Genomic DNA, 27,774 nt, shown 5'->3' with positions numbered 1-27,774 from the left:
AATCCAAGGACCCTCTTGGGTAACAGATCATCTCCAAACTCCAGAGATCAATTTCTCTGGAGAAAATGGATGCTTTGGAGCACAGACTCTAAAGGCTCCATCTCTAAATTTCCAGGAGTTTCCTGAATCTGGCAACCCTTCCCCATCTCCTTCTAATGGACGAGGGGATGTGGCACCTTTAGTGTATATGCTTGATGACTGATTTAACTCTGATTTGTCTGCAGAGTAAAGCAGTACCCAATAGGGGATGGGGGATTGGGTCAGGCCGGCATGTAGGAGTGGGTGAGCTAGGTAGCCACTTAAGGCACCACCTCGCCAGAGGGGCATGGCGTGTCCTGGTCCCCGCCAACCCTTACACTCCGAGTCATCCTTTTTTTGCTCTAAGCAATCAGGAAGAAAGAAGGATGCGGCCTCTTCCCAGCTCTCTCTGAAGCAGGAGAGGGCTGGGCATAGGGCATACGGAGCATTCTTTCTTGGCTCAGAGCCGAAAAAGAACTCTCATGCCAAGCACACCGTCCTGATGACATCATTTCTGGTGAAATCATCAGGCCATGTGTGCAAAGCACATGTGAATAGAGCCCTTGGGGGGGGGGGAGCAGGGGCATGGGATTCTGCTTGGGGCAGCAGAACCCCTAGCACCGGGGCTGTGTGTATCTGTGTATGGATGAAAGCTGATAATGTTGTACTGTTCCCTGTGGGGATTACCACAACCTTTCTGTCAGCCATTAAAGGGCTTTTGTCTCTCTCACACTGTGAAAAAAGACTTTCCTTTTCCTATGCAGAGGCTGCAGGGAGAGGGGAGGTGATGGAAGTCAGAGGAATAGATAAAGAGAAGAAGGTTAGGAAATTCCTGGAGATTTAAGGGGTGGTGCCTGGAGAGGGTGGGGTTTGAAGAGGGGTGGGACCTCAGATAGGTACAATGCCATACACTGCACCCTCCTAACCAGCCATTTCCTCCTCAGGAACTACTGTTGCCAATCCCCAGGTGTTGGCTGGAGTCACTCAGAATTACAACTGCTCTCCAGATGGCAGAGATCAGCTCCCCTTGAGGTGGCAGGGAATGAAAGCCTTCAGTTGGGTAGGTGGGAAGATAGCAAGTGTGGAGGGGTGCTTGCCCAGAGCCTCTTTCTAGAGCCCATTGTATTTTTCTCTTCAACGGTCCTTATTTCTAGTATATAACAACTGAGGAAGCCTTCGATGTATCTGAAAAAGTGTGCATCTACACATACTAAGTCACTCCATTCTTGCTTATACCCAGGGCTTTTTTTTGTAGAAAAAGCCCAGCAGGAACTCCTTTTCGTATTAGGCCACACCTCTTGACACCAAGCCAGCCGGAACTGTGTTCCTGTGCGTTCCTGTTTAAAAAAAAGCACCCTTCTTATACCCTGAATTAAACTTTATTGAAAGGTGCCACTGGACTCAAACGCTGTTCTGCTGCTTCAGACCAACCTGCATCTTCAATAAACTATATGTATTTACATAAAGACGACCTGTAAGATGTGCTTCTGATCTTCTGGCTACGGGCCTGATGTAGCCCATCCTCCAAGAGCTTAAAAAGCCTTGTAAGCTCTTAGCTACATCAGGGGTGCAAGGCCTAATATGCAAAGGAGCTCCTAATAAAATTCCACCCCTGCCAATGTGTATAATATTTTTTTTAAAAAAATAGATGCAGTCAGAGATGTGTATTGTAAGGTCCATGTAATGCCCTTTTAAACTGATGGTGTGCTTATCACTGAACTCCAGAAATTGATTGAGCTTGATAAATTACATGTTTTATTACTTGGTGAGCGTATCCCCAATCCAAAACGTCGCTTTCCCATTTACTGCATTCCTTATGATAATCCTCTTGAGTTGTGGAATTACATTTTAATCTCAAAAAAATGACCATATGGATGATGATGATGATGTAAATGAGGCAGATGAAATGATCTAAAATGTAGTAAAGCTTTTCTATCAGAGGGTTTAGAATGCAACCCTAACAGATAATTTATTAGCAGTAGCTTGAACAACCTCTGTATCAAGAAATGGAAAATCACACATATTGTGATAGACACCTAGAAGGCCAAGCAGCTAAACAAAAGAATAAGATACCTCTATTTATTACAAAGTGCACAGTAAATATAGGTTAAAAACATAGATTAAAAAAAAATGAGGTCGTGGGTATTACATTACTTCTACGTAGTGTACAGCAACGCATATAAATTGCACATACAGTAACTAAGATCAGAACATTGATTACACGAAATAGCCAGTACAAATCACCCAGTCAACTTCCACAGCAAGAACCTGAGTCTAGCAGACCCCTCTCTGAAGCCCTAACTCCTATGCTCTCCTCAAACTCCACCACAGAACCTTCATGAATTTTCCACCAAACTGAAACTGATTTGTCCCCACAACTGTGGAGAGAGACTTTCCTTTCCCTGGGTGGAGGCTGCAGGAAGGGGGCAGGCGATGGAAAGCTGAAGTCAGAAGTGCAGATAAAGGGAAGGAGACAGGGTTGCCAATTCCAGGTTAGGAAATACTGAAGGGGTGGAACCTGGAGAACATGGGATTTGAGGGCTGGTACCTCAGACACTGCACTCTTCAAACCAGCCATTTCCTCCTCAGGGACCACAGTTGCCAATCGCCAGGTGACAGCTGGAGATCATTCAGAATTACAACTGCTCTTCTGATAGCAGAGATCAGCTCCCCTTGAGGTGAGGAGGATGGATGAATGCCTTCATTTAGGTGGGTGGGAAGACAACAAGGGTGGAGGGGCAGTTGCCCAGAGCCTCTTTCCGGAGCCTGTTGTATTTTTCTCTTCAGTGGGCCTTATTCCTAGTATGTAATAATTTGGGGAAGTCTTGTTTCAATGTATCTGAAGAAGAGTGTCATCATTATTTAGATCACTAAAGAAGGCCCTCTGGGTCAACACACATTTGGGCCAAGGTTTTTTTTCTTGTGGGGGGACCTTAGGCTATGACCTTGGCATTCATCTATTCCCCCATTCCATTTTTTCTACAGTGCCCAATCAGATGTTTTTGAGAAACCAACCAACGTCACATGAGAGTGCAGCCCAGTCATCTCCCCCTCCTCTGTCAGCTGAACCAGTGTGAGACATTGAGATGATAATGTGAGACATTGGTGAGGAGGAAAGAAGGAGAAGAGTATAAAGGACAGGAGCAGCCCTTAGAGGGGACTGCAATCCACTTTCAGAGACTTCAGGACCCCCAGGTTGGGAAACACGGATTTAAATAACTGACGTCAGAGTGTGGTGAAACGGCAACAATGAAGGGATTAATTTGCACATGTTGTACTAAGAGTACAGAGGAGGGAGGGCAACCAAGATGATTGGGTGGTTGGATCACCCTCCCTAGGAAGAAAGGCTGAGGAGCCTGGGATTTTCAGTTCAGAAAAGAGACAACTAAGGAGAGGCATAATAGAGGTTTATAAAATTATACATGGGGCGGAGAGACTCGACAAAGACACTTTTTTCCCCCCTCTCCCAAAAGTCTAGAACTCGAGAGCATCCAATGAACCTGGTGGGTGGTAGAATCAGGATGGACAAAAGGAAATGCTACTTTACCAAGAGAGTTATTAAAACATGGGATACACGGCCGGAGGATGTAGTGATGGTAAGGTAAGGTAAGGTAAAATTTTATTTGTATCCCGCCCTCCCCCGCCGAAGCAGGCTCAGGGCGGCTAACAACATCTAAAAGTGAACAATACAATAATAAGACATTAAAATCACATTAAAACCAATCGATAATTAATTAAAACATTTCTAAATCTAACACTATTAAGTCTGGCAGTAAACATTATTGTTTGACGCTATGTCTGTCAGATGGTGTAGTGGTGGTGGATCCCTAGACCAGACCATTTTGGCGTTTCTTTTGTTGTGCACCCATAATTCAGTCATTGATAAATGCCTGTTTAAAGAGGGTAGTCTTGCAGGCCCTGCGGAACTGGTCTAAGTTCCGCAGGGCCCGTACTTCCTCTGGGAGCTGATTCCAGAGGTGTGGGGCCGCGTGGCCAGAGGAATAAACAGCTTTAAATTGATTTAAGCAGCTTTAGGTAGACTAAGGAGAAAAAGTCTCTCAGTGGCCACTAGTCATGGTAACTGAGAGGAACCTCCACTTTCAGAGGCACTAAACCTCTGCATCTCAGAGCCAGGAGGCCATATCAGAAAAAAGATATTGGCCGCTGTGTCCTGTTGTGCCCCTCCAGAGGAGCTGGTTGGCCACTGTGTGAGACAGGAGGCTGGACTGGACGGTCTGATCCATCAGAGCTCTTCTTACGCTCTCATTATCTGCATGCACTGAAAGTAACTCAGCAAGCAGGCTTGAGTAGCTTGCCATTTAAGAAGCACATGAGAGAAGGGAAGAGTTGTTTTGACATTTCCTCTCAGGCGTAAACAAAACCCCGCAGACCTGAACTGTGACCAAAGCCGTCCTTTCGAGCTGAGTCGAGAGATGAACTCGTCTTTCTTGCAACTATACCCAGGAAAAGGCTTTGCATCCCACAAGCCCCGCCCCCAACTCTCAAGAAAACAATGTCCAGCAATGCTGCTGATTCTCTTCTTTGCGCCTTTCCTATTGTGCATTAAGGAGACAGAATGTCATAAGTTTCTAACACAGAGTTTGGGAAATCATTCCACAGTCTGTGCCATTTTGTGAGGATTTTTCTCACTTTTAAAAGAAAAAAGTTACTTATTTACATCTCTTGTGAGGGAATCATAGAATCACAGATTTGGAAGGGATCCCCAGGGTCATCGAGTCCAACCCCCTGCACAATGCAGGAAACTCACAAACAACACCCCCTAAATTCACAGGATCTTCATCGCTGTCAGATGGCCATCGAGCCTCTGTTTAAAAACCACCACCTCCCGAGGAAGCCTCTTCCACTGAGGAACCGCTCTAACAGTCAGGAAGTTCTTCCTAATGTTGAGCCGGAAGCTCTTTTGATTTAATTTCAACCCATTGGTTCTGGTCCTACCTTCTGGGGCCACAGAAAACAATTCCACACCATCCTCTAGATGACAGCCCTTCAAGGACTTGAAGATGGTGATCCTATCACCTCTCAGCCTCCTCCCCTCCAGGCTAAACACGCCCAGCTCCTTCAACCTTTCCTCATAGGACTTGGTCTCCAGACCCCTCACCATCTTCGTCACCCTTCTCTGGACCCGTTCCAGCTTGTCTATATCCTTCTTAAAATGTGGTGCCCAAAACTGAACACAATACTCCAGGAGAGGAGAAAAGGTGGGATATTAATATTGTGAAATAAAATAATTAAATTTCCAAAAAATGCACACAAAGTAAGGCAAGGGTGCATAGTTCCTCCTGTCGGGTTGGGATTTCTATTGGGCTTTTTTACATCTGCTGTCAGGAAGATCCCTCACATATAATTTCACTGCTCTTTCTTCTGTTTCCAGCACTAAAGTACTGCCTGCACGGAGACTGGTTTAAACTCAGGATTAACGCCGCAGATTTCATTCTTTTAAAATCCGTCTCCTTCAGTCTCCACGCAGCTGAAGTCTTCATTTCCCCCCATTACCAGCTTCTCAATATTCCACCGCATTCCACTTTATTGCTGCATGAAAAGGCTCATAGAAATCGTGCCTCCTGATAATGGAACACGGACAGATAATACCTAATTGCTAGCAATTTTGCAACCTCACCAGTGCGCCTTGCTTTGTCAGAGTCTGTATTTGGTTCTCCAAGAGCTACATATTTTCAGATACTTACAGTGCAATTCTATGCAGAGTTCAATCATGCTAAGCCTACTGAAATCAAGGGGGAAGGGTCCATAGCTGAGTGCTACAGCATCTGCTTTGCATTCAGAAGGCCTCAGATTCAATCCCCATCACCTTCAGTTCACAGGATTAGCTAGAAAGTGACGTGAAAGACTCTTTAAGAGCCGCAGAGCAGACAAAACTAACCCTGGCAGACCAACAGTATAAGGCAGCTTCATGCGTTTCACAGGCATTAGTAGAAGAAGATGAAGAAGATATTGGATTTATATCCCGCCCTCCACTCCGAAGAGTCTCAGAGCGGCTCACAATCTCCTTTACCTTCCTCCCCCACAACAGACATCCTGTGAGGTGGGTGGGGTTGGAGAGGGCTCTCACAGCAGCTGCCCTTTCAAGGACAACCTCTGCCAGAGCTATGGCTGACCCAAGGCCATGCCAGCAGGTGCAAGTGGAGGAGTGGGGAATCAAACCCGGTTCTCCCAGATAAGAGTCCGCACACTTCACCACTACACCACACTGGCTCTTCATATGACTCTCATATGACTCTTCATATGACTGCACTGTAAGTAACCCATACACAAGAATACAATTAGGCTTTGTTATTATTTTGGAGACTCAAACCTGGATAAGGTTCTGGTAAAGACAGCCCAACGCATCCAAAAGAGAAGTCATGGCACAATCTAATATAAAAATAATACAAATAAAATGAGGATGACTGGGGAAGGCAATGGCAAACCACCCCATAAAAAGTCTGCCGTGAAAACGTTGTGAAAGCAACATCACTCCAGAGTCGGAAACGACTGGTGCTTGCGCAGGGGACTACCTTGACCTTTTTAACAAAGAGACAACCAAACTGTCAGAATATGATAGCTTAAAGCAAAAAAAGAAACCTGGCGACTGCAAGTAATGCTAGGCAGTAAGATAGTGTGATGTGTTGAAAAAGAGGGGAATGAAAAAGTAGAGTCCCCAGACCAGTGGAAGATGAGAGAAGAAATCATGGCATTGTGGAGGATGACTAAAATAAGCACCTACCTTGGCTTCATCAGGGCGATTTTTCTCACACGTGCAAAGCATGCACAGCACAATGAGATCACCCAGAAGCGATGCCATCGCGCTGGGCAGACTGCATCAGGGAAGCTCTAGGAGTCAGGTAAAAACCCCGTGGTACCATCGAACTTTTTACCCGAATCCTAGAGCATTCCCAGCGCAATGTGCCCAGTGCTATGGCATCACTTCCAGGTAATGTCTTTTCCCCAGGCACATTGTGTGATGACAGAGCTCTTTGGGGGCAAAAGCGGGTTGGTGGCCTGCTCTGCACTGGAAGGTTGGGGGCCCCGGAAGTGGAGGAGAACCCACCCCCAGCAGCAGCCTGCCAGCCCTAGCACCAGTAGCTACTGGGGAGCAACACTAGTAGTATGATAGGTACTCCGCCAGTACCTGTCATAGACAACAGCAGTGCCACTTCACCTAACCCTGTTTGCAGAAGACAATGGCAAACAACTTCTGATCCTCTGTTACATTATGATATAATGCTGGAAGACGGAACATTTTAAAGGACTCCATTTCTGTGGCTAAAAATACCTCTATTGATATCCCATCTTCTCCTGGGGATTTGTTCATCCCAGTTGTTCTCAGTGCAGCTTTCATCTCACTTTCTAAAATTGTAGAATCTTCATCAAATGACCTTGTCATCCTTTCTTCTGCATAGTTCTTCAGTGTGTTGTTCCCATCTTTGCTATATATATTTTCCCCTGTTCAGTTAATGTCTTTCCATGTCAATCTGCCAGCATACCTAAGTGTATTTTAAATTTCTGGGAACTTGTGGAAAAGATCTCTTTTTCTTTATTGTTGTTGTGCTCTATTTTTACACTGCTTATAATAGTTCTCTTTGTGTCTATGCACTAGTCTCACATATCATAAGAGATATTCCAAACCACGGAAATGATCCATCAAAATCATTTTAGGGGGAGGTATTTGTGAGTTTCCTGCAATGTGCAGGGGGTTGGACTAGATGACCCTGGAGGTCCCTTCCAACTCAATGATTCTATAACAAGACTCTGAAAACCGTGTATGCAAAGTGCTCACATAGACTTAGGAAAATGGTGGCAGCACTCAAAAAAATATTGTGGCAACTGTCCCAGAGGCAAACAAACAAACCAAGCTGATTTTTCCCCACATGTTTAATTGGCAAGTCTAAGGGAGGAATGAATGGATTCCCTCAAGAGGCAGCTTGGCAGGGGGACTTTGCTTTGCTCGAATACAGAAGAGCTATCAGTATAATTCCACGTGTAGGAAATACAGACTCTTTGTTTCTTTTCTGTCGAAGTTAAACAAAGCCCTCTCTTTTTAATTTAACCATCCAAAAAAAGTTAAATAAACTTAGTTAAATCACAGAGCTCTATCAGCAGGGTTCATGTCAGTTTGGCGCAGTGGTGAAGTGTGCGGGCTCTTATCTGGGAGAACCGGGTTTGAATCCCCCACTCCCCCACTTGCACCTTCTGGAATGGCCTTGGGTCAGCCATTGCTCTTGTAGGAGTTGTCCTTGAAAGGGCAGCCCTCTCAGCCCCACCCACCTCACAGGGTGTCTGTTGTGGGGGAAGAAGATAAAGGAGATTGTAAGCCACTCTGAGTCTCTGATTCAGAGAGAAGGGCGGGGAATAAATCTGCAATTCTTCTTCTTCTTCATAGAAAAAGAGGTGCTGGAACTCATTAGCACAACTCATTTGCATATGCCGCACACCCCTGATGCCACTGGAACATTTACTAAATTACATCAGCATCTACCTTAAAATGCTTCTTGAATTGTAATTGCCATCATAAAACCTTAATATCATCAACCTTTCTAAATTACTTTCTCCTGTATGGCCGCAGTGGTGTGATGAAGATTTCTAATTCATTTCTGGTCACCGCACCTCAAAAAGGATTTTATAGCATTGGAAAAAGTGCAGAAAAGGGCAACTAGAATGATTAAAGGTTTGGAACACTTTCCCTATGAAGAAAGGTTAAAACGCTTGGGGCTCTTTAGCTTGGAGAAACGTCGACTGCGGGGTGACATGATAGAGGTTTACAAGATTATGCATGGGATGGAGAAGGTAGAGAAAGAAGTCCTTTTCTCCCTTTCTCACAGTACAAGAACTCATGGGCATTCAATGAAATTGCTGAGCAGAACGGATAAAAGGAGGTACTTCTTCACCCAAAGGGTGATTAACATGTGGAATTCACTGCCACAGGAGGTGGTGGCGGCTACAGGCATAGCCAGCTTCAAGAGGGGGTTAGATAAAAATATGGAGCAGAGGTCCATCAGTGGCTATTAGCCACAGTGTGTGTGTGTGTGTGTGTGTATAAATTATTGGCCAGCCACTGTGTGATACAGAATGTTGGACTGGATGGGCCGTTGGCCTGATCCAACATGGCTTCTCTTATGGCTTCTCTTATATTCTTATGTTCTTATCTGTCTGCTTTATATGTTTTGGTTACCTCCTCGTTTTTTGTGGAGGAAAATATTAGAATGTTTGTCGTATCTTAGATTTCATCACAATTATCACAGGAGGTTTGACCAATGGAGCCTAGAAGCAGGTATTGGAGGGGGGGGGGGGCGTTAAAAAGGAAAGAGCACAATAAAATTTAGAAGTTCCAGATCTCTGCTCCTATGAGCTCCTGCCCAAAATGAGGCCCGTATCAGACACATGGAACACAAGCTTGCGATTACTTACTTAGTGGAATTAACTTCTGTGAGATTTATTCCCGTGTGCATAGAATTGCAGTCTCGGTTTACATTAAAAATAATGCAATTTACGAAAGCAGAAGTGGGGGAATGCGGCAGAACAGTTCCAGAACCTCTTGCTGGAAGCAAAATTCTCAAAAAAATGTTTGAAAGTTTATGAGGAGTATTTGTTTGTTTCTTATTCAATTCCCTCTTGAGAGTTCTGGCCAATACTATACTATGGAGTCTTGTGAGCAAAAATTCTAATTTTGAGCTACTGGCATTAAAATTGTGGGCTACTGCCATAGATTAGCTTTCTCTGGGGCCATTTTTCTTGAGCTAAAGCAAAAAATATGTGAGCCAGGGGCTTAAAACCTGAGAGCTAGCTTACACTAACTCAGCTTAGAGGGAACACTGTTCTGGCACCTCTTTTTCCAGAAAAAAATATAATAATAAAAGCCCTGAGTGCAACTAATTGGGTTAAATCCAGATTTATACCCCGCCCTTCTCCATGAATCAGAGACTCCATGAATTAGAGAAATTGCTGAGCAGACAGGTTAAAACGGATAAAAGGAAGTACTTCTTCACCCAAAGCGTGATTAACATGTGGAATTCACTGCCACAGGATGTGGTGGCAGCCACAAGCATAGCCACCTTCAAGAGGGGTTTAGATAAAAATATGGAGCACAGGTCCATCAGTGGCTATTAGCCACAGTGTATGTGTGTATACAAAATGTTTTGCCACTGTGTGACACAAAGTGTTGGACTTGATGGGCCGTTGGCCTGATCCAACATGGCTTCTCTTATGTTCTTATGACTCAGAGCAGCTTACAATCTCCTATATCTTCTCCCCCCACAACAGATACCCTGTGAAGTGGGTGGGGCTGAGAAGGCTCTCACAGCAGCTGCCCTTTCAAGGACAACCTCTGCCAGAGCTATGGCTGACCCAAGGTCAAGCCAGCAGCTGCAAGTGGAGAAGTGGGGAATCAAACCCCAGATACGAGTCCACACACTTACAGCCTACCTCCAGCTCAGCCTTCCAGAGAAAGAACACCCACTTCCTGGGCTTGGCCTTTATATATTATCTTCCCAGGCCCCACCCCTCTCTGAGCCTGTTTCCCTCCAAAACCCTCGCTACCCAATCAGAGGGGCAGAGGGGATCCTGGGAAATGTAGGCTTTTCCCAGTAACTCTTAAGCAGGCTTCCCTGGGGCCTGCAGGCCTCACTAGACCCAGTATCATGACAGGCTGTCTCTCCCTTTCAAGGTCTTTCGAGCTTCCATGGTAGAGAGAAGATGCAAACCAGTACTCTAACCACGACACCACCGCTTGGCTTTAAAATGGTTGCCATTGTTGTGTCTACTGTGTAAAAATGGCATCAAGGTAGTACTGCCAACCACCCAGTCCGGGCGGGGAATCTTCCACCTGGGAGATTCTCAACCCATCGGCCCACATTGGGCCGGTGGGGGAAACCTCCCCGTGTCACTGGCGCGATGACATCACGCGGAAGTGACATCATCAAAATGGTGGCGCCCTTGCGGGGCTGCTGTAGGTGTTTCTGGGAAAACTATGGTTTCCCCAGACGCTCTAGACATTTGGGAGGTGAAAGTCTATGGTACAACAGGTTGCCTGGGGAAGGAAGGAAAGAGCCAGAGCTTCCTTTGCCCAGTTCCCTGGATCCCATCAGAGAAATACAATAGGTACCATAGAGTTTTAACCTCCCAAATGACTAGAGCGTCTGGGAAAACCATAGTTTTCTCCTGGAAATGCCTAGAGCAGCTCCGCATGGAAGCCACCATTTTGATGACGTCACTTATGGGTGATGTCATTTTGGTACACGGTGCGAGCAACAAATGTCCCCCACTGGGGGATGAAGAGGACTTGTCAACCCTATATCAAGCTGCATTAAAATAACAAATGTGTCATTTGTCAAAGAAGGGTGGAAATGGCACATGCACCAGAATGAAAAAAAAAGCAGATGAACATTAATATTCCTCCACTCCTACCCAACACACTGGAACTTCCAACTTATTCTAACTCATTTTAAAAAATACACATGTATAGGGGTTGCTCCTGTAGATTGGATTTTCTTCTAATGATGCTGTTCCGATTTCCACTAAAAACATATGCCAATGGTCTACCGTTTGGAAAATACATCTCTCGCCACAACAAGCAAAATGTGCCAAGCTCTAATATTTTCAGTGTCGATTTTCTAGTCTCTCTTTCTTTTTCATTCCCTCTAGTTTTGCTCTTATCATTAGTTCTTTATCCCCACCACAACCAGCTGCAGCCTCTTACAGATTTATATCCAGATGCACCAACAGGTAGCAGGTTAATGCTTGTTTATTAGTTGAGTTCCAGCCATCTGCCTCCATATGCAACAGCTTGTGCTCCACACACGTCCCCTGCAGATCTTGGCATTTCACAGTACAGTGCCAAAGCAGCCTTTAAAAGGAACATCTTCACTGCAAACCTGTACAAGTAAAAAGATTCTTCCCCCCCGCCACTCCTATATCACCACCCCCACCCATTACAAAAGAGGCAACGGCAAAGAACTGAAGCGTCTGCATGATTCAGATCTGCTCCATTTCTTCTTGGATGAGGAGGGCATTGAACTGGTTCACATTCTTTTTTATTTTAAAGACACTAGTATTAAAGATGACTCTCCATTTGCCAGGACTGGTGCAACCAATTTAATCAACTGAATCTAACAAAAGGCTTATGCTGTAATAAAGCTAAATTTCGGAAACCTCCTAAAACTTAATCCAGTGAAGATACACACTTAAAAGCACTCTCCGTTAATGGAAGCTTTTTTTGTTGTTAAATTTAAAATTCTGTTTTCTCTCTCTTCTCTCTCTGTCTCCCTCCAAATTCACAGGACATTCTGCAAGTATAACGCTTAACCATTTTTTGCTTGTTGTCAAAAACCACAGTAATGGTTGTTTAACTGCTAAAACCAGGGATCCTGGTTTTTTTTTTTGGGGGGGGGTGAGTATCAAGCGGGTTTATTTCTGGACCACATTTTACTATGTAGAGAGCATGTCATCAGCTCTCCAGCTCTCCCCCATTATTTACAACCCAGAGGGCACGTAGTGAAAACATCTGGCCCTGGGATGTTTATACTAGAGGCTGGCCACTGGTACCTCCAAGCCGCCTTCCTCCTCCCCCAGGTTTCACACAGACAACCTTATCTCTTAACAGAGAAGTGTGAGAAGGTTTGATGTTTTCAATAGCTTAAAATTCCTTAGTAGTAAAATAGATAGTTGCTTAGTAACCTTTGAACCCGTGACTCCAGTATGCATCTGTAACGTAGCCTTTGATGAGATCCTATATAGCAACTGTGTAACCGTTTGTACCCCATTGCTCCCAAGGCTTCTGTCCTTGGCAAAGCTCCTGAGTTTCTTACAATGAACCTATCTTTTGATTCAAAACAAAAGGACTCTGTTATTGGGAAATATCGGTGCTTGACGGGGGGGCTGTAGTTCGCTCTGTAATGCTGACATAGCATGGTGAGCACATAATGGCTTCCTCTAAATGACCGGCTAGAAAACCATGCTGTAACAAAAACACTAATCCTCTTAAAGCACTGCAACATTTACAAAGTGGAATAGACATTAACACAAAATGCATACACATAAGAAACTTGCCAGTTTGGTGTAGTAGTTAAGTGCGCGGACTCTTATCTGGGACAACCGGGTTTGATTCCCCACTCCTCCACTTGCACCTGCTAGCATGGCCTTGTGTCAGCCATAGCTCTGGCGGAGGTTGTCCTTAAAAGGGGAGCCGCTGTGAGAGCCCTCTCCAGCCCCACCCACCTCACAGGGTGTCTGTTGTGGGGGAGGAAGGTAAAGGAGATTGTGAGCCGCTCTGAGACTCTTCGGAGTGGAGGGCAGGATATAAATCCAATATCTTCTTACCTCAAAACAGTCTTACCTCAGAGACATCTCCCAACTCTTCTCTGTATTCTCTCTGTCAACTGGACTCACAAAAGGTTATCGCCAGCAACAGACCTCTGTTGCCCCATTAATGACCCACACAGATGGCCTCCCAGCACACACAGTTTCCGAAGACCGCAGAAATAGCCAGCGAGCTTCTGCCACTATAATGTGACTTGGCAGCAAGGTCTGGTCCAGATGGGAACATTTCCTCAGAGGCATGGCTGCCACCTTTCCTGTTACTCTCTCTTCCCTCCTCCCCTCAGCTTTGCCCCTAGCCAGAGGCTGTTGCTAGGCAACCAACTTCTGTCAGTAAAGGGAGAGGCCTCAGGTGAATAGAATGGGATACAGTCTACCCTCCAAAATAGTTCTTTTCTCCAGGATGGGGAGAGAGATCTGTTGTCTGGAGTTCAGTTGCAATCCCAGGAGATCTTCAGGCTCCACCTGGAGGTTGGCTACCCAAGGCCTGGCAGCACCCTCTAGGTGACTTGATGCCACTGGGCTGCCATGATTTGACTAGGCCTGGCTGCTTGCTCCTGTTCAGCAGCAACCCCATTAATGACAGCCGCTGTGTCTTAGTTGCCATCTCCAGGTTGGCAAATTCCTGGAGATTTGAAGAGTGGAGTCTGGAGAGGGTGAGTTTGAGGAGGGGTGGGACCTCAGACACATACAATACTGTAGACAACCTCCAAGCCAGCCATTTTCTGCTGGGGAACCAATGTTGCCAATCTCCAGGTGAGGACTAGAGATCAGTCAGAATTACAACTGCTCTTCAAATGACAGACAGCTCCCCTGGAGATGGAGGGGGAGTCAATGCCTTCACCTGGGTGGGCCAAAGACAGCAAGGGTGGGTGGGGGGCACTTTCCCAGAGCCTCTTTCTAGGGCCCATTGTATTTTCCTTTACAACGGGCTTTATTCCTAATAATATCTAACGCAGCAACACTTCACCATCCTACAGGTAGAGAGAAATAAGTCTCAAAAAATAAGTCCCAAGTGCTCCCCATTCATATCGTAATCCAATGTCTCTCTATTTTAGGTGCTTGCTGACTTCTCAGGACCTGGAGACTCTTCTCCCAAAGTTGGAGTGCAGGAAACTTGAGCTCAATGACTCTTTTGTCAAGAGCCTCCTGGAAAGTGTTAATGTTAATTTCAAAATGGAACAAATGTGGCAGCGCGTTCTTCTATTTTGCTCCTAGTGCTTCAAGAATAGAAGGACATGTACTGCAATATCTGAAAACAGTGAAGGCTTTATCGTCTTCCGTTTTGAAAGGGATGCAAGCGTTTTCAAGGAGGGTGAACCAGGGCTCTCAACAAAGAGACAAAACAATTGTCAAGCTCAGGGTTCTTGCACCCCAATGGTGGGAGAAGAGTCTCCAGGTTCAGCAAGGTCAACAAGTACCTAAAATAGAGAGGCATTGGACTATACTATTAGTTTGGAGTGCTTGGAACTTATTGTTGGATGTTGAAGTGTTAGAATCATAGAATCAGAGAGTTGGAAGGGACCTCTAGGGTCATCTAGTCCAACCCCCCGCACAATGCAGGAAACTCACAAACACCTCCCCCTAAATTCACAGGATCATCATTGCTGTCAGATGGCCATCTAGCTTCTGTTTAAAAACCTCCATGGAAGGACAGCCCACACCCTCCTGAGGAAGCCTGTTCCACTGAGAAACCATTCTAACAGTCAAGAAGTTCTTCCTAATGTTGAGCTGGAAGCTCTTTTGATTTAATTTCAATCCACTGGTCCTACCTTCTGGGGCCACAGAAAACAATCCAAACCATCCTCTAGATGACAGCCCTTCAAGGACTTGAAGATGGTGATCATATCACCTCTCAGCCACCTCCTCTCCAGGCTAAACATGCCCATCTCCTTCAACCTTTCTTCATAGGACTTGGTCTCCAGACCCCTCACCATCTTCGTTGCCCTCCTCTGGACCTGCTCCAGCTTGTCTATATCCTTCTTAAAATGTGGTGCCCAAAACTGAACACAACTGAATACATAGTGTTGCTGCACTATGTAGTATTCTTATGTGTATGAATTATTTGTTAACATCTATTCCACTTTATAAACATTGTATTGCTTTAAGAGAATTATACAGTTTTCTCACACAGTTTACCTCGCAGTCACAATCCTGTTCCCTCTGCAGCGTCCTGTCGGATTTCCCACCATCTGCGCCGGAGTTACAGGAAGTGCCGCAGCTTCTCCGTAGCAAACGTAAACTGGGTTTTAGCGGTTTACGTTTGCTACGCACAAGCTGTGGCACTTCCTGTAATTCCAGTGCAGATGGTGCAAAATCCGACCGGATGCTGTGGAGGGAACAGGATTGTGACTGTGAGGTTAGCTGTGTGCGAAAACGGTATTAGACTTTTTGTCACAGTCTGGTTTCCTAGTTGGCTTTGTGCTGTCCATACTATGCCCCCTGCTATTGGTGTGCTTTGCCTCTCATTGGCTGCTGCAGGAGGTGGAACTGGCAACAAAAAGGCTGCCACATCTTACCTTCAGTCACAGAGTGAGGATCCTTATGCTGTGGTGGCAGCTTTCACTAAAGCAAAAACCTGCAGAGCCAACCAAATCCCCCAATGGCCAATCAGAAGTCTTTGCTACCAGGCCCTACCTGCTTTCTAAAAACACTTTGTATTTGCCATGGAAGGTGTTGGTGGGAACCATGGCACTTATTGACCCCACCAGGGCTTTTTTTGCAGGAGGAACTCCTTTGCATATTGGGCCACACTCTTTTGATGTAGCCAATCCTCCAAGAGCTTACAGGGGTCTTAATACAGGGCCTACTGTAAGCTCCAGGAGGATTGGTTGCATCAGAAGTGTGTGGCCTAATAGGCAAAGAAGTTCCTGCTACAAAAAAAAGCCCTGAACACCACATTGGTTTGAGTTTGATGACAAAGCAGGCCGTGAAACTGGGGGTCGAATCTGGCCGGTTCTTAAAAAAAAAAAAAAAAAAACTTTTCAAAGATTGTATTGATTAACTGAATTAACAATACAGGATATATGAAGCAGCATTTTAGCAACCTCTAGTAGAAATTACTGAGCATATAAGCGCAATAAATCCTGTACAATATGGCTAGAAAATTCAACTTGACGATATGGCCGAGGACCTGTCTACCTTAGGGACCACCTCTCCCCATAAATTCCCCAGAGAGCACTGAGATCTAGCTCCCAAAATCTCTTAAAAATCCCTAGACCAAGGGAGGCCAAACTGAAAACAACTCGAGAGCAGGCCTTCTCAGTAACGGCTCCCCATTGGTGGAACCAATTACCAGCGGAGGTTCGAGCCCTGCGGGACTATAATCAGTTCCGCAGGGCATGTAAAACTATCCTTTTTCAAATGGCCTACAAGACTGAATCCTGAAATGACATCCAGCCATCTGATATACATCGTTTTGTATTATAGCACCTTATCTGTTGTGGTTTTAATTAATTAAGCTATTTATTTAATGTATTTTATTGTATTTTATCGTATAATGTACTTATTGTAATTCATGGCACTTTCCATGTCTGTGAGCCGCCCTGAGCCTGCCTTGGCGGGGAGGGCGGGATATAAATAAAAATTATTATTATTATTATCATCAAGAGTAAAAGACTACTTCGTGTAACCAAAGTAACACACAAAATATTTTTCAAAAACTGATTCTGAGGTACTGTCTGACTGCACCCCATATCTGATGATAATGATAAGAAATATGAAATAAGAAAGTGACCTAAGAATAACATTAAAAATCATTTAAAAGTAAGTAAGATATAAATAAATAATAATAATAAATCCTATTCAAAGATTCAGAGAGAAAGAATTTGTCAATAAGTTAAGTTGCCTGATAGGATATCATGAGTTGAAATATACTCCAAAAATGGGAACCATTTTTCTTCAAAAGAAGTAGTCTTCAAAAGAAGTAGATCACTGTCCAATTGGGCTATTTGGTCTATGATTTCCCCCTGTAAATAATTGGTCCCACATTTTTGTGAGCATAACGGGATTGAAGGATCTGGCCAGTTCTTCAGCTGGCACAAAAGGAAGGCACCATCCCCTCTGAACACTCCAGAAGGCTCTGTTGTGGAACATGAAACTGACACATGCAAAAGCCACGTGAAAAGGAGACGGCAGCAGGAAGGGGAAATGGAGTGAGACTTCTCACAGAATGACACGCGCCGGCTTTTGATCTACTCCTGTTCCCGTGACTTTGGAAAAGCAATTTAGAGTTTGGGCAGGTCAGAGAAGTGACTGGTTAAAAGCCCTCCCTCTGTCCGGGAGTCTCTAATGGCATTGTTAACAAAGAGCAAATGTCTCCAACGAGTGCAACAAGCAAGGTCATGGCTCCAGAAGTCGCAGCAAATGAAGCTGTTTTAAGTAGCTTCCCCCAGCACACAGCAAGAGACTGGAAGACAATTTAAAAGAGATGCTCGGCGCATGAAAATGCATTTGCCTGCATTCTTTTTGACCTGCCATAACTTCTCAAAGGCTTTTAACCGTTCCTTAGCCAAAAGACATGCAGGGTTTGCATGTCACTGACCTATGGCTCAGCGGGAACCTGTGCTAATATGTGAACGTTGCATTCTTAACAGCCAGTGTATGATTAACAACTACTTTCAACATAATGCTGGGGCACTTTGAATCCCGCAGTTATGATAATAATTTGGCATGTCCAGTCCATTTGGCATGTCCAATCACTTTATTTAAATCAGAGAGCCAGTTTGGTGTAGTGGTTAAGTGTGCAGACTCTTATCTGGGAGAACCGAGTTTGATTCCCCACTCCTCCACTTGCACCTGCTGGAATGGCCTTGGGTCAGCCATAGCTCTGGCAGAGGTTGTCCTTGAAAGGGCAGCTGCTGGGAGAGCCTTCTCAGTCCCACCCACACTGCCTCAGATACACTGAAAGGGTACTTACCAGTCAATTCATAAAGGTAGCAGGTGAGCAGCAAATTCGCATACACCATAAAGAAGACATTTAACAGATTCAAGGACCAAACAGGAACGACAAGCTTAGTGTATATGACCACCATACAGCTTCTGCTTCAATGTATATGAAAAAGTGAGGGTGCACACAAAGACTTATACATGGAATAGAACCAGGGCTTTTTTGAGCAGGAATGCACAGGAACGCAGTTCTGGCTGGCTTGGTAGCAGAAGGTCTAGCGCGACGATCTAGCAACAGTGATCCATGCTATGGTCACCTCGAGGTTGGACTACTGCAATGCCCTCTACATGGGGCTGCCCTTGTGCCGAACTCAGAAGTTGCAGCTAGTGCAGAATGCCGTGGCCCGGCTGTTATTGGGGCTCCCAAGATGGGAGCACATTCGGCCGGGGCTCCGGGTTCTGCACTGGCTGCCAATAACATACCGAGTCCGGTACAAGGTGCTGGTTATTACCTTTAAAGCCCTATATGGCCTAGGACCTGCCTACCTGAAGGACCGTCTCTCCCCACATGTTCCCCAGAGAGTACTGAGATCGGGAACCCAAAACCTTCTCGTTATCCCCGGGCCAAAGGAAGCCCGCTTAAAATCTACCAGGGACAGGGCCTTCTCTGTTATGGCCCCTTCCTGGTGGAACCAGCTGCCGGAAGAGGTGAGGGCCCTGCGGGACCTTGCTCAGTTCCGCAGGGCCTGTAAGACAACCCTCTTACGGCTGGCTTATAACTAACCGGGACAAGAAACTAAGTGTGGTTCTATTAGACTTCTGTTATTCCTTATGTTTTAAATGTTTTAACTGTGTTAAATGCTTAAACTTAATTTTTATGTTGGATTTTATGTTGTGAGCCGCCCTGAGCCACTTGGTGGGAAGGGCGGGATATAAATCATAAATAAACTAAACTAAACTAAGGTGTGCCTTAATATACAAATTAGTTCCTGCTGGGCTTTTTCTACCCCCCCCCCAAAAAGGCCCTGAATAAAACTTTGTTCCTCTTAAAGGTGCCTCTGGACTCCAACTTTGCTCCGCTGCTTCAGACCAACCGCTCTAGGGCGTTCGAAAACAGCCATTCAACAAAACGAAGACTGTTCCCTCTTTATTCAATCTGAAAGGTCCAGAAGGTTGAGGGTTAATGAGCGGCTCAGTGACAAGAATCCAGCAGGATGGCTTAATGACCCCTTTTGGTTCTCTTGATTTTAAGAGGGAGGCATCTCTCTGTCCGCAGCCCTTTCCCGGCACTTTAATCAATGTTACAGTACAGCTGCTTCTGACCTTTCATGCCATATGCCCCAATGCCACAATGCACTTTATGGGGATGGCGACAATTGGCTCATTAATCACACAGATCTACAGAGGGAAAAATGGAGCTCTCTAAAGGAAGAGGCTGCAAGGAGGGTTGAGAGAATGAGGGTCACAATATTGATAAATTAGCCAATTATTGGACCACTACATTATATCATGGTTGCTCAAGGAAGGGGGATATTTAAACTTGTAACTGTGATTTTTTAAAAGCATAGCTAATAAAACAAGGGAAACCGTTGAAAACATTTTACTTCATACGTTAGAAGAGGGTCACAGATACAAGAAGAGGAGATTGGATTTATACCCCGCCCTTCGCTAGCCAAAGGAGTCTCAAAGTGACTTACAAATCTCCTTTCCCTTCCCCTCCCCATAACAGACACCCTGTGAGGTAGGTGGGGCTGAGAGAGCTCTCCAAGAACTACTCTTGAGCAGAACAGCCTTGAGAGAACTTGATACTGACTCAAGGTCACCTCAGGAGGTGCATGTGAAGGAGTGGGGAATCTATCCTGGTTCTCCCAGATAAGTCTCTGCACTTAACCACTACCCCAAACTGGGTTTAATAGGAACCCGCCTTCCCAGATTGTAAGTCTAGATTTAGAAAAAGGCCAAGTTAAAAAAAAATGGTGGAAGGAACCTTAAGAATTTGAGCTTTGCAGATGGAACCGCATTACCGGGAGAATTCAGTGAAGACTTCCAATGACTACTGATGAAGGTTAAAGCAGAAAGTGCCAAAGCAGCATTAGAGCTGAACAACAGGAAAGGGGGGGGGGGAAGTTACCCATTTTGCACTAGGGCTTATTTTGGGTGGAGAGCACTTTTGCCCCTGGCACTTCTCTCTGTTTGTGCCCAAGTTACTGTAGAGCTGTGAGTTGGTGTGCTGCTCTCCTGCGAACAGCAGAAACCACTTGTAAGAGGACCACTTGCGGGTGACATCATTGTGCCAGCGATGATGCGTGAGGCCGCTCTAGGCATTTCTGGGAAAACTCTGTGGTTTTCCCAGATGCTCTAGCAATTTGGGAGGGCAAAACTATTGTACCATAGAGTTTCCTACCGAAAGGCTAGAGTGTCCGGGAAAACCACAGAGTTTTCCTGGAAATGCTTAGAGTGGCCACACGTGACGTTGCCAGAACGATGACGTCACTTCCGGGTGACGTCATTGTGTCACGCGCGCGCAGAAGTCCCCCACCGGAGGATGCAGGGAACTTGGCAACCCTAATTATTGGTCAGAAGTGATTTGATGGCGGGTTCCAAATGGGCAGTTTAAGTTGCCCCCACGGATGGCAGGCAAGCAGACCTAAGAAGCATGTCCAAATGCGCACATCTGTCTGCCGTCCCCATCCCGTACTCCTGGTCCAGATGGGAGCTGCCTGAGAAAGGTACCACTCCCATTGTGGTACCTCATATCTGAGGTGGCTCTGAGGCACCTGCCCAGCCATCTGGATGGCTCGGGAGTGGCAGATGGGCACGTAAGCGCTCTGGATGCTTCCCCAGGTCACCCATGGCCTGTCCCACCCATGGCACTCCTTTTCTAGCCGGCTCACTTCCAGGTTGGCTTGAGGCCACCCTGAGCCTGTGGTGTAGACACAGCTGATGACACAGACACACACAAGACCATTTCAGGTCAACTCAAGCCCCTTCTTCCATATACACTCTGATCCCAGTCCAAATCCAAGCTGCTTCTGGGTGCCTCCAAGCAGTGCACTGGAAGCAGCATTTGCCCCTCTCCGGTTCCACCTCCCCAGCTGCAGGTTTTCGGAGCCTCTTGCCTCTGCATATGGAGACAGAGCTCTCGTTCAGCAAGGTGTTGAGAATAATGGGGCTTTAAATCCTTTCTTTGCAGGCTTTTCTTTTCCAGCCTGCCGGAATCAATTTGGGATTAGAAAACAGATGAGAAACAGGAGACATACCGAGCGGTGTAAATATCTCCTGTGTATAAATAATGCAACACAGTCAGTATTAAATCAGCACTGACTCGGGATTATGGGAGGGGGGTGAATTTGAGGTTTTATAAGACCCTAAAAAAGAGCCAGCCTGTGCAGTGGCTAGACCATATAATATAGTGGGTTCAACACAAGGAAGAGGCAAGGTGGCAGTGATCATAGCTCTTTTATTCTGTACAGCATAGTATAGGACTGCACTGAAAGACTGGGGAACTGGGCTAACTTATATACGCTTTAAGGTTCCCGCGCTAGCACGCCATTGGGTCATCCAAACTGGCAGGGGGGCCATGATTCCCAGATGCTCTAGCAGGGGGGGGGGCATGATTGGAGCAGAGCAGCAGGGATTTGGATCCTCCTGCCCATTGTTCCTGAGTCCCCAGGCTCAGTTCTTAAGGCTCCAATGAGCCAGGCAGGAACACCCATAATAGTCGTCACTTTGGTCTGCATTAGGCTTGCCAATCCCCAGGTGGGAGCAGGGGATCCCCCGGTTTGGAGGCCCTCCCCCCGCTTCAGGGTCATCAGAAAGCGGGGGGAGGGGAGGGAAATGTCTGCTGGGAACTCTGTTATTCCCTATGGAGATTTATTCCCATATAAAATCATGGAGAATTGATCCGTGGGTATCTGGGGCTCTGGGGGGCTGTTTTTTTTTTTTAGATAGAGGCACCACATTTTCAGTACAGCATCTAGTGCCTCTCCCCAAAATATCCCCCAAGTTTCAAAATGATTGGACCAGGGGTTCCAATTCTATGAGCCCCAAATAAAGGTGCCCCTATCCTTCATTATTTCCTACGGAAGGAAGGCATCGGAAAAGGTGTGCCGTCCCTTTAAATGTGATGGCCAGAACTCCCTTCGGAGTTCAATTATGCTTGTCACAGCCTTAATCTTGGCTCCGCCCCTAATGTCTCCTGGCTCCACCCCCAAAGTCTCCAGATATTTCTTAACTTGGACTTGGCAACCCTAGTCTGCCTACACAACAGACCAGAAGATTAGGAGACCCATGTACCAGTCCTCCCTCTGCCACAAAAAATCAGGGGGAGGGGGCTGTGTTTTAAACAAACAAACTCTGGCTTGGGAGACTTCTAGAGATTTGGGGGCAGTGGTGGAGAGTGGAGTTTGGGAAGGGAGTTCAGTGGGCAGGCCTCAATTTGGGCAGAAGCTCAAAGGGATGGAGCTCTAAAACTTCTTCGTTTTGTTGAGCTCTTTCTTTCTCTCCCCCCCCCTCACAGAAAAAAAAAACTTGCTGCTGGCCTCCATTGTTCAAACCCCCTGTGAGAATTTTGCTGAACTCTTAAGATTTGACACACTGGGCATTTTCCCACAGAGCTTACCTCGGAGCGACGTCCCTCTTCACCGCACAGCGTCTGCGCGGATTTCCCACCAACTGCTCCGCATAACCAGGAAGTGCTGGACCTTTTGCGTCGCAGATGTAAACCGCTAAAAACCAGTTTACGTTAGCGACGCAAAAGCCGCGGCTCTTCCTGGTTATGCGGAGCAGTTGGTGGGAAATCCGCGCAGACGCTGTGCGGTGAAGAGGGACGTCGCTCCGAGGTAAGCTCTGTGGGAAAACGCCCACTGTCTAATATCCCCCCACACACACACAAATGAGAGAATGACCCAAAGCATATAAAGCAGACAGATGGAAATCTTCCTTGTGCCACTGTGGCCACATAGGAGAAAGGGATTTTAAAAATATGATGGGAGGAAGGTTTTATTACAATTATAGTTCAAGAAGCATTTTAAGGCAGACGCTGAGCCGATATAATTGAGTACGCCTTCCGGTGATGTCAGGGGTGTGTGGCCTATGCAGAGGACTTGTGCAAATGAGCTCCAGTGGGAATATGCTGCCACGGAGCCCGCCCACTGAAGCTGCCATACCCCTCCAGCTCTGTAGTCTGGAGATCACTTGTAATTATGCAAAGCTACAAGCACTACCAAACAAAAGGCTATATTCCAATTTAGCTTCACAAGCCCAAGATGTCCAACAGGAGCACTTCTCTCTCCAAAAGCACCAACAACGGTATCCTCTTGGGCTTCTTCCTCTTGCATAATCAACAGGGTTGCCAGCTCTGGATTGGGAAATTCCTGGAAATGTTTGGGGTGAAACCTGGGGAGGGCATGGCTTGGGGAGACGACCCTCCAAAGCTGCCATTTTCTACAGGGGAACTGATCTCTGCAATCTGGAGATCACCAGGCCTCACCTGGAGGTTTGCAACCCTAATCGTTATAGCAACCATATCCATCCAGGAATATAACTAGGGGTGGGTACAAACAGGAAAAAAAAAATGCACTTTGCATCAGTTTGCGGTCGAACCATGAGCCAAACCAATTCAGGAGGTTCATATGCAGACTGAACCAGTCTGTATCCCAGCAAACCCTGCTAAAAGGGAATGCACTTCCGTTAAATGACGTTTGCAGAAAGCCCAGCCTGGACCGGCATGTTAAGCCAACACAGGGACAGCTCACAGACAAATTTAAAAATCAAATTCAAACACACACATCTGTCTCCTGTCCCGTATTCGCCCTGCTCTCCGGGGCGGCTCAAAAAGCTACCACTTACAAAGTGGTAGCAAATCTTTCTGCTGCCGTCCATCTCTCCAGGTGTCTGAACACGGAAAGGTGCAAGTGAGGCAGATTGGTGGTGTGAGCCCACCAATCCACTCTAGGCGCTCACCGGTATTTTTTTTTTTTTTTAACTCTCCAGAGCACTTGAGTGCATATTCACATGAGCACTAAAATTGTATGGGGAAAAAAGTAACCCAAGCCATGCCAAGGGGATAGTGCACAATAGCAATCTGACTGTCCCACAATGCCTCCAGTGCAGGCAATGGGTGTCCAGTTTGAACCAGCCTGATTTGAGAAACGTTCTGTGCACCTGAAGCTGCTGGTCTGGACCCAGCCAACTGGCTGTTTTTCAATCCATTTTGCGCTGTTCCTTTAAACTTAAGGAGGTGGCAAAAGACACCTGAAAGCAGCCTGCTCCCCCCCCACCCACCGTAGTTTTCACAGGTTTTTGCAGAGAACAGAAAGAAGCAGTTTAAAAGAAGTTGGGGCCCCTTTAAACTTCTACTTTTAGCTCTATCCACAAGCTGCTTTAAAGAAGAAGAAAAAGACGACTGCAGATTTATACCCCACCCTTCTCTCTGAATCAGAGACTCAGAGCGGCTTACAATCTCCTATATCTTCTCCCCCCACAACAGACACCCTGTGAGTGTGTAGCCACAGTGTGTGTGTATATATAATTTTTTTTTTTGCCAACACAGAGTGTTGGACTGGATGGGCCGTTGGCCTGACCCAACATGGCTTCTCTTATGTTCTTATGTGACACAGAGTGTTGGACTGGATGGGCCGTTGGCCTGACCCAACATGGCTTCTCTTATGTTCTTATGTGACTCAGAGTGTTGGACTGGATGGGCCGTTGGCCTGACCCAACATGGCTTCTCTTATGTTCTTATGTGAGGTGGGTGCGGCTGAGAGGACTCTCACAGCAGCTGCTCTTTCAAGGACCGCCTCTGCCAGAGCTCTGGCTAACCCAAGGCCATTGCAGCAGGTGCAAGTGAAGGAGTGGGGAATCAAACCCGGTTCTCCCAGATAAGAGTCTGCCCACTCAACCACTACATCAAACCATTAGCACTGTAAAAGTTCGTTATAGCAGGTCAGTCACAGAACCACAGTCAAGAACCACAAACAGGGTAAACTTCATGATGCCTTTTGTTTCACAGTTCAGTTCATGCCCATCCCTAAATATAACCAAGGAAGGAATTTGATTCTTTCCTCCTCCCAGGGTTGGGGTGGGGGTGTCCTGGCTTTCCTTTTTTCCTGCTGAAGCGGCTGCCCTGGAAGCCCCTTTCCTGGCGAGCTTAGCTCCTGCATGCATCAAATCCTCCTCAGTCACCATTAGCACTGTGAACCACAGGGTTTTTTTTTTTCCCCTTTATGCCTAGCAACCTGTTTAAATAATGTTGTAACCTCCCCTGCTGGCTTAGGTTGTAAAGTATTGACTTTTAAGCCACGCATAAAACAAAGAGTTTTGAAAAAAAAAGAGAGCAATATCCAACCACAGTACCTGAGATGTAAGCAGGACAACTCGATAACATCCCTGCAGATCCACCATCTTCCTCTCTTTTTCTTCAGTGGTTGCCTTTTCTAGCCAACTCAGCCAACAGTATATAGAGTGTAGGAAGCCCTTCCCTCTTTGGCAATGAAAGGACAGCTTTGGTAGTCCCAGTTTTCCATGTATGTCAGCCAATAGCACAGCCAGGGGACTGGGATTTAAGGTGGGGCAATGCCGATGGAGTACGGAAACCTATGGAGGCCCTTCACAACTGAGGTCTCTCATTGCTAGGAGAGAGAGAGAGTTCTCTCTTGACTTTACAATGCCTTCTTGTTAGTAGTGAAATACTGTTTAGTCCTGCCTTTTGCAGCTGTCATGGGTAAACCAGCAGTTTCTGGTACAGCCTCCAGGTGGTGGGCAGAGATCTCCAGGGATCATAATCTCCAGGTGACAGAGATCAGTTCTCCTGATGAAAATGGATGCTTTGGAGGGTGGAGGCCATTTGGCATTATATCTTGTTGAGGTCCCTCCCCTCCCCCAAACCTCCCTTCTTCAGGCTCCACCCCTAAAATCTCCAGGTATTTCCCATCCTGGAACTGTAGGGTTGCCAAGTCCAATTCAAGAAATATCTCAGGACTTTGGGGGTGGAGCCTGGATATACTGGGAATGGAGCCAGGAGCAAGGTTGTGACAAGAATAATTGAACTCCAAAGGGAGTTCTGGCCATCACATTTAAAGGGACCACACACCTTTTAAATGCCTTCCCTCCACTGGAAATAATGAAGGATAGGGGCACCTGCTTTTGGGGCTCATAGAATTTGACCTCCTGGTCCAATTCTTTTGAAACTCGGAAGGTATTTTGGGACGAGGCACTGGATGCTATGCTGCAAATTTGGCACCTCTACCTCATAAAACAGCTCCTCCAGAACGCCAGATACGTGCAGATTGATTCTCCATTATACCCTATAGGAATTGCTCTTCAAAGGGAATAATGGAGTGCCCAGCAGACATTTCCCTCCCCCCCCCACTTTCTGATGATCCTGAAGTGGGGGGATGGCCTCCAAACTGGGGGATCCCCTGCCCCCCACCTGGAGATCGGCCACTCTACAGAACAGGCAGATCCTGGTGAATCTGAAGTAATAGTGGAGCCACTACAATCATTCCTTCTGCTCCTCTGGATAGAAAACTTGGATTTATGGTCTCTGTTAGCCTTTTGGGTCAAAACATGGAGCACATTATTAAAAAAAATAAGAATGTCATTTTAAAAATGAAGAAGAAGAAGAAAAAGAAGAAGAAGATGATGATGATACCAGCTTTATATCTCACCCTATACTCTGAATCTCAGAGTCTCAGAGCGGTCCCAATCTCCTTTACCTTCCCCCCCCCCCCACCAACAGACACCCTGTGAGGTAGGTGAAGCTAAGAGAGCTCTTACAGCAGCTGCCCTTTCAAAGACAACTCCTACGAGAGCTATGGCTGATCCAAGGCCATACCTGCAGGTGGAAGTAGGGTTGCCAAGTCCAATTAAAGAAAAATCTGGGGACTTTGGGGGAGGAGCCAGGGGACTTTGGGGGTGGAGCCAGGAGACATTGGGGGTGGAGCCAGGAACAAGGGTGTGACAAGCATCACTGAACTCCAATGGAGTTCTGGCCATCACATTTAAAGGGACAGCACACCTTTTAAAATGCCTTTCTTCCATAGGAAATAATTAAGGATAGGGGCACCATCTTTTGGGGCTCATAGAATTGGACCCTCTGGTCCAATCATTTTGAACCTTGGGGGGTATTTTGGGAAGAGGCACTAGATGCTGTACTAAAAATCTGGTGCCTCTACATCAAAAAAATAGCCCCCCAGAGCCCCCAATATCCACGGATCAATTCCCTATTATTCCCTATGGGAATCATTCTCCGTAGGGAATAATAGAGTGCCCAGTAGACATTTCCCTCCCCTCCCCACGCTTTCTAAAGGGTGGGGGAGGACCTCCAAACCAGGGAATCCCCTGCCCCCTCCCTCTCTCTCACACACAAATACTTACTAGATCTTCTTCCTGCAGAACTCTACTTGCTGTGAAAACGAAAGGAAACGAAAAGGAGGGGCCGTTCTCCACGGAAACTATTACTGACCCTTTCCAATGAAGCCCTTCCTGTTTCCTGCGCAGCCTTAAAGGCACACATTTTACAAACGGATCAGGAGCTCTACA

The 27,774-nt window shown here is 46.2% G+C and overlaps 1 protein-coding gene across 1 annotated transcript in view; it reads right to left on the bottom strand.

Moving 5' to 3' along the window:
* CDH12 (cadherin 12) overlaps positions 1 to 26,003 on the bottom strand; it is a 1,126,549-nt gene extending 1,100,546 nt beyond the window's left edge. Inside the window, exon 1 of the mRNA XM_060244300.1 lies at positions 25,588 to 26,003. The gene's annotated coding sequence lies outside the window, so the exon portion shown is untranslated. The remainder of the gene's footprint in view (positions 1 to 25,587) is intronic.
* Between the last annotated feature and the right edge of the window lie 1,771 nt (positions 26,004 to 27,774).

Source organism: Heteronotia binoei, chromosome 7, assembly GCF_032191835.1.
Source record: "Heteronotia binoei isolate CCM8104 ecotype False Entrance Well chromosome 7, APGP_CSIRO_Hbin_v1, whole genome shotgun sequence".
NCBI classification, from domain to species: domain Eukaryota; kingdom Metazoa; phylum Chordata; class Lepidosauria; order Squamata; family Gekkonidae; genus Heteronotia; species Heteronotia binoei.
Note: the sequence above shows the minus strand (reverse complement) of the source record. Positions and strands in the feature narration are given on the sequence as shown.